Source organism: Thunnus thynnus, chromosome 17 (assembly GCF_963924715.1).
Source record: "Thunnus thynnus chromosome 17, fThuThy2.1, whole genome shotgun sequence".
NCBI lineage: Eukaryota > Metazoa > Chordata > Actinopteri > Scombriformes > Scombridae > Thunnus > Thunnus thynnus.
In genome coordinates this window covers 4,307,878-4,321,852 of record NC_089533.1, presented here as the reverse complement: position 1 = coordinate 4,321,852, position 13,975 = coordinate 4,307,878, and the positions used below count along the sequence as shown (strand labels likewise).

The following is a 13,975-nucleotide window of genomic DNA, read 5'->3' as shown; positions in this document are numbered from 1 at the left end:
TGGGGAAAACCAAAGTTGGGAATGTTTATACTCTCCACACAGTGGCTTTAAAAAGCTGTCTGATGATAAGACTGAACGGTCATTTAGTTTTCACTTCACGTCAGCTGTTTTCTTTTTGCGCAGGGCAAAATAACCCATTCAGATTAGAAATGACTGATGTATCCAACCCATCAACATAATTATCAGCAGCCATAGATGCTGCATTAGTTGTTGCAATGAGCAGTTAACATGTTGATCAAAGAAATATGTCGATTCAAGAGTTGTTATAAGTGTAAATCAACTTAAAACATCCTGTACAGCTACATTAAAGTTGCTGTTATTTTTCTAGCTCTTGCATAGGAAGTTGACATCCACATTCTTAATCTCACTACAAAGATCTGATTGGCCGGAGAAACAGCAGCCATATTTGAATTGCTGAGAAAATCTGAGATGTGGGCATCAATGCAGATGTCTGAAACCAGGAATAAAAACCAAAACTGTCTCTTTATGAGGGATTATTTTCATCATTTGAATTAAAATAAAGAAAAAAAATGTATTAGTCCAGACGTAAGAGAAATATTTGCTCAACTACTCTGGAAAGGGTCACGTTTTAACACGTTCCGATCGTCATGAAATGTGTTTTACAATGAATGATAATCCTCAGATCAATTAGACAACAAGATGTTAACAAAAGGATCATTTCAAAGCGCAAAGAGCAGATTTATGAGTTTGTACTTTTTAACATATAATTATGCCTGCGTAATATAATTTTTTTGTATCTTAATTTTCTTTAAATGTCTTGTTTACCCCGAGGTAAGCACTTTTAGTCTGTGGTTTGTTGCATGCTGCATTTTACACTGTAATTATCAAATTAACCAAGAATGACACTGTGCTACAGAACTTTGTGGACACTGATGAAGAGAGTGTTTTTATGAAATTAGGGCAGATATGAATCTCTGTGGCTCCACTGCTGTTTGGGTTTCAGTAACCTCTCACTTTCTTTTTGAGCAGTGAAACAGTTTTTAAGAGAAATGTTTGTTATTTCACACCAAGCGCACGGAGCCAGCAGTAAACCCGTCTGTGAACTTAAGTGCTCTTCTATAAACTTCTCAACAGTGTATTCTCTAGTAAAAAGAAAAAATGCTGTGTTGGTCAGAGATGGATAGGTGGGCATTTGGGACCAATAAGCCCAAAGTACACAAATACCTCAAATGAGATGTCTCATTGTAGGCTGCAGACTGATTTACTGATTCCCAGAATCAAAGGCCAGTCGTCCTCATATCGTCGCGTCTCACAAACAGAACGGGAGTTGAGGGAAGACACACAATGGCCGTGACAGTATTACTGTTATTTTCTTTCCGCTGTTGTTCACGCCACACTATCAAATCACTAGTAAAAGATATAACTCATGTGCTGCTGCAAGAAATGTCAAAATCCTTTTTTTTTTTAAACTTGGCTGCTGTAAGCACATAAAACTCGGACTGCAACTAACGATTTTCATTATAAACGATTAATCTGTTGAGTATTGTTTGGACTATAAAATGTTAGAAAATAGTGAAAAATGGCGATCACTGTTTCCCTAAGATGTCTTGTTTTGTCCCGACCAACAGTCCACAAGCAAAGATATTCAGTTCACTGTCATAGAAGACTCAAGAAACCAGAAAATACTCACATTTTAGGAGCTGGAACAAGAGAATTTGGGTGTTTTTTTTGTTAAAAAAATGTCTCATTGACTAATCGATTATATAAATAGGTGCCAATTAATCTACTAGTTGCAGCGCTACATAAAACAATCTTTTATGATTTAAAAAGTGAGTGAAATGTCAAAATTTCAACATAAAAAGTGCATATTTGTACTCTTAGCCTGTTGGAAGGAAAGTCAGAAAAATGAAAGATGAAGCTCCTCTCCACCTCGCCTGACCTGATCTCTCTGTACGACGGCAGTAATGAGCAGTAATGACTGCACGTCCTCTCCCTGCTTTCCAGTAATGCACTTAGATATGATTGAGTCCTGCTCTTTGTCGGCTCTTTTCAGACACGTGCCTGAAAAACTACCCCATTACAAACCCAGTTAACTGCAGTAATCCGGGCTGTGGCGGGAGCACATCTTGCAGTATCATTAATGCCACTGCTCATTACGACTTTGCCCTTGGATCCACACATACTGGAGGGAATCGAAAGTGTTTAATGGCTGCAGCCATGGCAACAGAAATTCTGTCTCTTTCACTATTTCCTGGAAAAATGTATCTTAAATGACTGCACTGCACGCGGGCGTTTGGTGTTGGTGTCGGTTCAAACGTAGAGATATGTTTCAACTCTTTATTTCCTCATCAGCAAATGACGCACACGCTGGGTTTTGGTTTTTAAGTTGGCTCAGCAGTGAACTGTAGCCTTCTGCATCCACAAACAACAGAGTTAACAAAATGAGACTTGTGTACATAAATTATTCAATCTACCTCAATTTAATCTGGTTATTTTGTCAGTTTGTTTTTGGAATCAGAAGATAGGCGGAGGTCCGGATTCTCAGGGTTTTCCTGAGCTTGGCACGTATCAGCTCTGCCGCCGTTAACTTTGTGTTTGTAATTAGTTTAATTCTACAGTTATTAAGCCGTCTCACAAATACTGGAAGGAATTCAAGCTGCAGACTGGATTCTTACAGAGCTTGCCATTCAGGCTTGTCTGGATGAGTCTGGTGCCACGGTTCTTACGTGGGATGATTCCACATGTTGTAGTTTGTTTTAGCTTTGCAGCTCTAAACTGTCAGTGGCACACACACTCTTCAAAATAAGCATGTGTATATACAATCACTAGCAGGCTGAACTGTACAAATATTGTGAGAGGAAAATGCTTGACCCTCAAATACCGATCTCAACACAAGGCATAGGATGAGCTGATCTAAAATCTGAGCTTGTTAAAAGAAAATTTGGATGTAGTCTTTGATTTAGGTCCGCTTTTTTAAGTGTAATAACATCAGCCAAGTCAAGTTAAAGTCAATTTTTTTTATATATAGCGCCAAATCATTACAGAAGTTATCTGAGGGCACTTTTCATATAGAGCAGGTCTAGACCATATTCTTTACAATGTTATTTACAGACACCCAACATTCCTCCATGAGCAAGCACTTGGCAACAGTGGCAAGGAAAAAGTCCCCTTAAACGGAAAGAAACCTCAAACAGGACCGGGCTGTAGGTGGGCGGCCATCTACCTTGACTGGTTGAGAGGAGGGTTGGTTGGTGGGGGGTGGGGGAAGAGAGAGAGAGAGAGAGAATAGCACAATGCATGTTCCACACTGAGATTGGTTACTAATAATAATAATAATGATAATAATAATAATAATAATAATGATGATAATTAAAGCTGCAAGCAGCGTTAGTCGGGACCTCGCACTCTGGCTCGTCGGGATCAGATCATTTTGCTTTTTAAAAATGATTACAAGTGTGGTGTGCTTTTATTTTGAAAGTTTGATTAACAGGATGAGAATTTTCTGCAGGGTGAGACATGTCTGTCTTGCTCACACCTGTGTCATTAAACTGTTTTGTTTTTTTTTTGTTCGAGGGCCAAATTTGGGGCGAAGTCTTATTTTGAAAGGCTAATTGCAGACTTCCTGTTGGATTTAGGTCAGGCGTGTCACCGTATGATTTGTAGGTTTTGATGAGATGAATTATTGAGTTTTGGTTTGATCTCTCTACGACATTCCTATGGGCCGTGGTGGCCATATTAGTTACATAGGTGGCGCTAGAGAGCACGTTGTGGCACTTTGGGGGTTAATTTTTACATTTTATCAAATTTTTCACCAGACCTGATGTGTATGCCAAATTTGGTGAGTTTTTGAGCATGTTTAGGGGGTCAAATTAAGGGTGTAAGTGGCGTAATAATAAAGAAAGAAAGAAACAAACACACGAAAAACAATAGTGTACTCGCCGTTAGGCAAGGGCTACTGTTTTACAGTAGTCCTTTGCCTTTTGGGCTCGGTTTCTAATAACTGTAGCAGTGGGTGTTGAGCAGGATCATGGGGGCAGTAAGTGGATTGCAATCACAGATCCAGACTCTACAGCTCCGGAGGCAGAAATATCTGGAGAAAGCAACAGGAGGAGACGAGAAAGCAGAAAACTACAGGAGAGAAAAGATACTGAGTTAGTTAGATGCATTAATGAGACATGAACGCGCACAGATGGAGAGGGAGAAGAGGAGAGAGGAGCTCAGTGCATCATGGGAAGTCCCCCTGGCAGTCTAGGCCTATAGTAGCATAACTAGGAGCTGGTCCAGGGTGGTATTCCAGAAAGCGGGTTTAGTGAAAACTCTGAGTTTGTTAACCCTGAGATGAGGGAAACTCTAGGTTTCCAGTTCAGAAAGACAGCTAATTTAAACTTGGGGTTACCATGGTAACTATGGTAACTGACGCTAACCATTAGTGGAGGTTTACTGTCTGTCAGAATCTAAATCTTGGTTGGATATTAGTTTGTTACTCAAGGATTATCTAAAGTTACCGCTTTTATGCGCATTAGTCATTTCTTTGAACAGTGTTTTTTTTTATTACACAGTGTGAATTCAGCCTCAGCTCAGAATAAAACCTCTGTATGTCCTTCTGTTATAACACTGTGACTCTGTCAGTTTGTTAGAGCAGCTCCTGCACTGAAAATCTTTATTGCATAATGTGTAATCTCAGTTTAAATTTAGAAAAGTGGTGTGAAGCTTTAGACACTGTCACTAATGATGTGATTGGTCACATTGATGGAACTCACTGGCCGACTCACACATGTGCAATCTAATGCAATCCAATACAACAGCTCTGCCATAAATTCTACTTTTGTCAGAAAGGTGACAATGTTTTTTGACCATCAGTTAATTGTTTGGTCGATAGAAAATGTTGAAAATGCCCCTCATGAGTTTACAGAACCCAAGTTGATGTCTTCAAATAGTTTTTGTTTTGTCTGACCAACAGTCCAAAACCCAAAGGTAAACAGAAAACAACAGCAAATTTGAGAATGCGAGAAGTGGCAAAAGTTTCTGTCAATCGACTTATCAATTAAGCGACTAATTATTTCAGCATGAAACCATAGAAGAGACTACATGTTTACACAGAATCCTTTCATGATCTATCAATAATCTAAAAAAGAATTAATTCAGTATTTTTCTATTTTTCTGTCGTGTCCTTAATCTTATTAACTTTGTTTAAAACTGGCAACGCTTACTTCAAACAACCGTCGATCAGAAAGATAAGAACATCTTTGAAGTGACGGGATGATCGTCATTTCCTTGAAGAATATATGACACTGATTATTTGTGTTACCGTATCATCTGAGCTCTTTAAGTGGTTTACCTGCCACCTTCTCTGAGCCCATCCAAGTGGATTGACAGGAGCAGCTTTGCCCTTTGTAGTCTCCAGAGAAGCCGGGGTGGACGGTGCTTTGTTTAGTCTGACCCTAGTGTGTTTCTTCTCCTGCTAAAGCCTTTGGAGACGCCAATCTCAGAGTGCCTGAATGACTGGCAGCACATCATTCACTGTCAGCTCCCCAAAGCCTCATAGACTATAACCCTGATTCTCAACTGGTGCTACTGTCCTACAGTAGACATCACTGTTTTCAGCAAAAAGACATAAGGACTGGACTGATGTTGAGATGTCTCTAGAGGAGTTATAATAACCCTTTTCTATCTAAGACAATGGTGGGAACCATAGGGTTTGGTCTCAAATCCTCAGAATTGAGCATCAGGCAGCAATATTGTATCAATACTTTCAACTCAGTGGTGAAATATATTTGGACCCTTCACTTAAATGCAAGTAGTTATACCACAATGTGAAAAAGGTCAATTAAAAATTAAAGTCATTTGTGGTCAAATTTGTACTTAAAGGCACACTATGCAGGATTGTTGTTTGTAGACACAACATTCAAAGTTGGCCCCTCCTCCTCGGCTCAACGGCAACAGAGTGAGAGAGAGAGCAAAGCGGTGGTCAAGCAAGCTAGAAAGCGAATGAAGAGAGGGAGCGGCGCTAGCGAGAACAAAGCAGTGAATCACATAAATAAAATGTTATTTTGTGATTGTTTCACAGCGGTTATGTTCTAGAGCATAAATAAACACGCCCGTATCTCTGCACAATCCTGCAGGAAGGTGCCATATTGCTTGATTTGGTGTGAATGCAGCAGCTTCATCCGCTGTCCGCTGCGGCCTCTCTGCTCTGCTCTGACACACACAGACCTGCAGCTCTTTATACGTCCATGACACAGAGACAGAGAGCAGAGCGGAGCAGAGGAGAGAGACAGAGCTGTAACCTGGTCGCTGTGCTATGAGTCCCGACCTCACACTCTGTGCGCTGTTAGGCTGACAACCAGAAATGTCCTGAACACAGCAAAATAATAAGAAAATACAGACAGAGGGCATCTGTAGATACATACTTAGTCACACACTTCTAGTGGGTCATAAGTGATGATTGAGAGGGATTACTGTCGTATGAGTCTACACATTGTTTTTTAGGAAAATCCTGCATAATATGCCTTTAAATAAAATGATATATGTGTACAAGTATTGGCTTTTATCACCTGGCCAGTGACAGAGGAAAATTAGTCTCATCTTAACCATGGCTCATCTTTGGTCTCTCTCATAAAACTAATAAGCAAAAATATTTGGATGTAATACTTTGGTACTGAAAGTAAAAGTAGAAGGCTGAAGAATTGTCTCTTTCAGAGTCTTAAATGATGCATGAATGTGTAAGCAACATTTTAATGTTCTAATTATAACAATATAATTATATTTAATATATTGCTTGGTAAATGTACAGTGACTATAGCAACATTAAAGCATCAATAATCGATATTTTCATAACAGTGGATGAGATGGTAGTGTGCGATGTGAGAGGCTAACAGAGAATTATCAGCGACTCTGCAGCTCCTCCCGGCTTTACGGTCACTGTCAGTGCTCTCATAGCATTGTTTTCGGCTGCAGCAGGCAGCTGTTTTAGGAGAAAAAGCTCTAAAAAGTCACTGTACACTACCTGCTCAGCACCAAACGGCAAACAGACACAGTTAGCTGTAGACTAGCTGCTGAATATAGTGGAGCATTTAGCAGCTAAAGAGCCTGATATTTCCCTTATGAGCTGTAAGGGTTAAAAAATGGGATGTTAAAAGGCAAAATAACTGAGTCAGAGCACTTCCTTGTTGGTGAAACGCATAAGGTCAATACCTCAGCACGCTAAGGAAAGCACAGTATAAGTCATATCAGGCAGCACAGAAGCAGACTCCCCGCCAAGCGGAATCAAAAAGACAATAAAAACCATCCGACCACAGACTCCTCAGCTTTCACAGTCAACACTTTCCCGTCTGTCCTCACCAGCTCAACCTGTTTGTTGCTGCAGGAAATTCTGTGAAATGGGTTTAAATATTAAATAAATCAACTTCATAGAGGTAGAGGAACTACTGTCTGTCAAGCTGTGATTGTCATAACTCGGTCTACTTCGCTGCAGTTCTTTCTCGCAAACTCTGCAAAGGCCAGAAGATTGAGTGCCATTGTTATTTTTAAAAACTCCGCAGGGAAAAGAATGGAAGTTTGCACAAAGCCAGTTCGGGCATCATGCTTCAGAAATTTTTAATGCTCATTTTATCACCACCAGTGCTGTGAAAACTGCTCAAATGATTGCTTAAATTATTATCTCATTTCATTTTTATTTGTTACACATTCAAGGAACTTTTTTTTTTTATTTTTTATATCCATATTTTTGTGATTTGATGCCGTGACCAGCTGGTTTTCTGCTTTCTTTTTTTGGCTTTTTCAGTTCAGTTTTAGGCTTTTTTTTAAAGCTATGCTTTGCCTTAATTGACACAATATTTATATTTTATTTGTTTTCCTTTTTTTCCAGATGATTTGCAGAAACAGCAGCGGCGTTTCTCTGTGAGGCTCTGGGTGGTCCAAGTTGGTCTTCTCCCGCTATGGGGAGTTTCTCGGTTGACTGTCTCTGGACCGCTCAGGTAATTTGAGTGACTCCTAATTAATTGTTACAGCATGGTGAATAGCAGTCCCCCCCACCACCCCCTCCTTGTCTTTACTTGCAGACCTCAGTTTGGCGTCAGACTGACATTTAAAGAGAAAAAAAAAAATACAAAATTGTAACTGTGAGTCAGTCCCAGGGTCGGGTACCGGGCCTCTGTCTCTGAGCCACTATTTTCATACTTGAGTGTCTGGGAAGTTGAATTGGAGCAGTAAACGTTCATAGACGGTATGATGGATTTTCACGGCGCTGTTAAGAATCGGTCGGAGCAGCTGGTTGGAGCAGAGCGACGTCAGGCCGAATGTAAAAACAGACGGGAGTCGATGGTGGTGATTGGATGTCATATCTATCATACAGATGCATCATCGTTCCAGTCGATTTAAACTCTCTGGTTTCTCTCACTGGTTTACACTGATTGACTAAAGAACATTAAAATGACATCAAACTGTTTCTGAAGTGAAATTCTGGAAGAATTCAGTCATTTTTTTTAACCAGAAGATATTAGTCCTGGTTGACAGCTAAATGAGCCTTTATTCCATCATCATCTCAGTTATGGCACCAAAAAAAAAAAAAATTGGTATAATCAGATGAAAGATTATTTCACAAGTTAAAACAAAAACTTCCACGGTCCTCTGAATGTTCTGTCTCTCTGTCTAAAAATAATTTTCTTTTGTTATTTCGACATAAAAGTCTGTAGCCGTTTACACTGATTGAGTACAAAACATCATAATAGCATCAACTTTTTGTGGTGTGAATTTCTAGAAGAGTTATGTCATTTCTGACCAAAATAGATCCCGTCTGAAAGTAGTTCCATCGTGGCAATTTCTCAGTGGTGACACCATAGAACAGTAAGTATAATCAGATGAAATATCACTACATGTGGACAATATCCTAACTGATTCGTCACGCTAAGGAACTAAATTAAACATACGTACGTTCGCCAAAACTTCCACAGACATTTGAATACTTCGCCTTTTTAACTCGGTGTAAGCACGAGTCTACGGTTTCTAACTCTGAGAATGTGGAAACAGTAAAGTGCAGACTAGTGTGAACTTCAGTCCGTCAGAATAAAAAACACGTCGTTGCATGATTCTTCTCCAGCGCGCCGTGTTTTATTCACCAAACGTCTTCGGCTGTCTCGCCTTCATCGGGGAGGTGTCAGAGGCTGTTTGGTTGCCTTACATACAATTAACTGATAAATCACCATGGATACCGTAGATAAAGCACACAAAACAACATCATCATCCTTTAAAAAAATATATACTTTTGATGGAATATAATTACTCCTAGTCGATGCAAACTCTGAACAAGAAATATCAAAGCCTGTAAATAACAATCTTTCATCTTAATGCATCAATGGGTAAAAAGGTTGAATATTCATTTTTCAATACAAGGCAACAAATTCTGTATTTATTCAGCCTCATTTTTCAAACTCATTTTTCAAAACAGAGTATACTCACTCTCTTAATATTTATGTATAATTCTAACTCATTAGACATTAACACATGTTGTGAGTAGTATTTTTTTTAAGAAACGAGTGATAATAATGTTGTTTTCTACACCTGGTATCTATGATGGTTTATCAGTCACATGACTGATTAATGAATTGTATAAAAGAAAACAGGAAACAATCTCAGACACCAGACGTGATGACAGCTGAAAACATCTGGTGAGTAAAGCATGGTGTAGTAGAGACAAGCTGTGTACTGTATTTCAGTTTTGTAAGCCTAAATGTAGTTTTTGTAGACATAATACTGCAGTTGACACTGATTTGCTGAAGAATATTAAACTGTTGAGCCATTTCTCAGTGAAAAGCTTGTATAACCAGATAAAACACACATAAAACATCCTGTATTGTGTAATTTGTCTCCTATCAGATGTGTTTCATAACGTTTATAGTGGGTTAACTGTCCCTTTAAATATTTCCTCTGAGTTATTAGGCTATTATAACACAACTTTGCATCCATGTGATGAAGTTTCTTGATTTGTTAAGTATATAATTCACTGGCTCAGACATTTCCGTCTGGTTATTTAATCCACTGACCATCTGATTTCCTGGAATATTTACTGTATTGAGATACATGTGATGATATTGCGATATAATATGTTGTGATAGAGGATTTTCTTTCTCCGTGTCGCCCGCTTCTATCCCACAAACTATGATATTCCCTTTTAACTTGCTGAGCACATTCTTTTTCTTTCTAAAAATACTTTTGTACAAGTATCACTTGTTCATTTTTAGCAATAAAAGCCCTCAGCAGAAGTTACATAATTTAACCCTTTCAAAAACGGAGAGGAATGTGTTGGCAGTAGCCTGGAAAAAGTTATTTCTATTGATCCATAGTCTCAAATTAGTTTTATGGATACAATAATAAGTTGTATTTGTATCCAAGAATGAAGAAATCTTTTATAAAATTGAGCAGATTTCGAAGACAATTCTCTCATCTTTGCCTTCATATGAGCGTTTAAGCGCAGCGTCTGTTTTTCTTTAATAAAGCACCAGCTTGAGTCACAGCGTCGGCAGGGATCGACCATCCCGGTTGCTGAGACGAGGTAAAGATCTTAAGCTGGGTGTCTCTGCTTTGCACCCAGTGGGCTTAAACATATATCACACTGGCAGTAGGCTGTTTGCTTTCAACCCCCCCCCGTCCTCCACTCTCCCTCCCTCCCTCCCTCCCTCCCTCAGCCAGGCCGGCCACTGATCCCCTCTCCGTCTCTATCTCACAGTGAATCCCTTCTGGTCAGAGGCAGAACGTTGAGTTTTCACAGTCAAACAGCACCCATGCTGGCGGAGAATTTCTTTGATCCCCAAAGAGCTTCTACCAGGTCAATGATGTGTATTTAAACCACTTAAATCTGACTTAAAACAAACACAATAAAAGGAATAATCAGTACTTTAAAGTAGGCAACTGAAGCCTTAACAACACACAATCCAAAGAATATGACATTGTGGGATCCCACTGTCAAATTACCAAGTAATCTCAATGAAGTGCTGTACTAAACGCCTCCGAAATGACCATTTAGCATCAACACCGGAAAGAGAATTTAACATATGTGGCTTCTGAATAAGAACGTTTGTCTTTTGCGGCCCAAAAGTCTTGACCTCCAGAGTTTTCACATGGCAGGGGGGATAAGATGGGAAAATCTGCAGTTTATTCTGAAGGAGGGCTGTTCTGGGTGTGAAGACTGTGAGCTGTCCTGCTGACCCCTGTGACTCCTTTGATCACTGGACCTCGGTGACAGTGCACCATTCCACGCCAAATTGCCAAATCACAACACGGCGGATCATCTATCAATCTAGATTTCCCCCAAACGAACGACGTTTATCTGCAGTAGATCTGAAATGCTACAAGAAGAAGAAAGAAGACAAATCACTCAGCAGCATATAAAGCATTTGTAACACATTTTCTGAAAACAGTAAGTTGATTAATTGATTAGCTGATTGACAACAATTTTGATCATTCATTCATTGTTATCATTCATTAAAGGAAAATGCCAAACATTTGCCTGTTTTATATCAATACAAATTGAATTTTTTTGTGTGTTTTCAACGCTTTATTGGACAAAAACTACTCTGGGAAATTGTGATTTTTCACTATATTATCATATTTTATAGACTGAAAAAGATTGATCGACAGTAAAAATAAACCTGAAGGATTTGAATGTAAAATTTAGGATTAACGACAGTCAGTAGCTTTGTAACGCTGCAATTTGCGCATAAAAAACCTGTGTGTGTGAGTGAAAACCAAAAATTTGAAAAAAAGTCGTAAAACTAAACAACAAAACAAAGCATCAGATCTGTGTGGAGCGATGAATACATGAAACAAACAGAAATGTCATATTTCCATCACGTTTTCCACGTCTGAGCTTTGACTGCCGCTCTTTTAACGGATTCATCTCAAGTCTCTTAACTACATCCACGTTGTTTCCCTCACTTCGGTCTTTTCCTCGTGTCTTAGTCCCTCCCACCGAGGCTGCGTGGAGAGAAGCAAGGAAACCGAACAAGGAGAAGAAGAAGAAACCAGGAAATATGTTTTTTTTTAGAGAAATGAGACGTCCTTTCCTCTGAAGTGTCTCGTGAAGCGACGTCCGTTTCTGATGACGCTGGCAGCTGATTGGCTGTCAGTCGGCTTTAACAGCTGTAGACTTCTGATGGTTTATGTCTACACACATGTGCACTGTGGTGATACTAGTAAAGGTGAACAGTTCTAACTGCCAGAGCAGCAGCTTTTACCTGTTCAACAAACACCTGCACATGAATAAAAACCTGTGTTTATATTATTTATTCATCATTTCTGTGTGTATTCATTGATATTCTGATTGTGAATTCATTATTTAACAACCCAGAATATGATCAGAGTGTCTTTTGAATGCTGGAAATTATTTATTAAGCGAAATGTTTGAGGGAAAAAGGAAATTATGTAACTCATAAGAAACCCGACGCTCAGGAATTTTCAGCCTCACATGTGACTGAATGGAAATGACGATAAATGATGTCAAATATAAATGTGTTTAAAATGTGTTTCTTGCTGACAGACAGACTCTCTCTGACTTTAATTTCATCCATAATAACAGTTAATGGGGGGGGAAATAACAGATCATGAAAAGAAAAATCTTTCTTGTAAATGAAGAAAGTTGTTTATGGTTCTTTTGTTGATCAGACTGACAAGTCACAGATTTTTAACCAGATGGTGAATCTGGGGGAGCGATACACACTACAGTTTAATCTGTAATCTGGCTCCACTCCGGTATGAAACTGCAGCGATGTTGTGATGTATCAGTCCGATCAGCTGCAGCGTCCAATCAATAACTGCCTTCCAATCCAAGGAGGCATGTAAAAGACGGTAAAAGACATCCTTGAAGGCTCCTCAGAGCAGATATAAGAGATGTGAGACAACCTTAAAAGTGGCGGACCTGAAAGACTTCCAGTTCAGGATGGAGGATCTTTGGAAGATCAAATAAGAGACTTGACCTCATCTCATTGTGTCCTCTTCGTCCGCAATGGTCTAACGGCACCAGATTGGAGAATTAGTGCCACAAACGGTCTATCTTGATCAATCAACTCCTAATATTCACATTAACAGCAGTGGAGGCGCAATAACTCTTAAATTTGTTTAAAACTTGAGCTGCTGTTGGATGGGAACATGGCTGTACTTGTCCTACTATGACAACATTAGCTGTGAAAAGGCCTTTTAGTTCATTCATGTTCAGTTAATGCAAACATAATGTTCTCCTTGTGTACAAAAACCAGACTACATCTAAAATAAAATGAGAACTCTTGATTAAATGTTGTTCTCCATGAAATTAAAACACTTGCATGTGCTGTATAGTTTCTATTTTATTTCTCTCTCATTGTCCTCTGTCCTCTGTACTTCCTGTTTCTTTTTTGTCACACATCAGGTTTTGGGAAGCGATCAGTTGCAGGAGTCTATTTTGCAGCTGGGCTGTGATCTCAATACTTTCTTGTCATCTCATTTTAAAAAAAATTTTTTTATTGACGTCAAATACACATGAATGCAGTCGGTGTCTGCTGTGGATCTCTGTAGGTTCCATGTCGGGTGTCTGGTGAAATCTTTACGTCGGACTCTGAGCGTGAGAAAAAATGCTTCAGAAAACAAACAGCACTCAGGCCGAAGTGGCAGGAAAACGTCTTTGTTTCTGTGTGTGTGTGTTTATGTGACGGTCTAATTTAAACTAAAACAGATCTCAATGGTACAAATTGCCTGTTAATTCGCTTGTGTGCAACACAGATGTTTGATTTCATTGTCCAATAAATTTTGACATAAGAATCCCTCTTAAAAAAAAAAAAAGATCAAATTCCACTTTGAAAATAGTTAATTTGTTACACCGGTGGATGTGTATAAGCTTAAAGGGTCTGATTGTTCACATTCTACATGCCGCACGTACAGATAAATGTAAAGCTAAGTGACTTTTTTATGCTCTCGCAGGCTCTCCAGGCATTCTGGGAATCAGCAGAGTGTATAAATCAAGCTTAATTAGACACCTGAGCAGGTAGGA

General features: G+C 39.2%; 1 protein-coding gene across 4 annotated transcripts in view; it reads left to right on the top strand.

Moving 5' to 3' along the window:
* Positions 1-7,847: 7,847 nt before the first annotated feature.
* LOC137200873 (RNA binding protein fox-1 homolog 3-like) overlaps positions 7,848-13,975 on the top strand; it is a 505,114-nt gene continuing 498,986 nt past the window's right edge. For all 4 annotated transcript variants that reach the window (XM_067615568.1, XM_067615564.1, XM_067615569.1 and 1 more), the window contains exon 1: positions 7,848-7,937. The gene's annotated coding sequence lies outside the window, so the exon portion shown is untranslated. The remainder of the gene's footprint in view (positions 7,938-13,975) is intronic.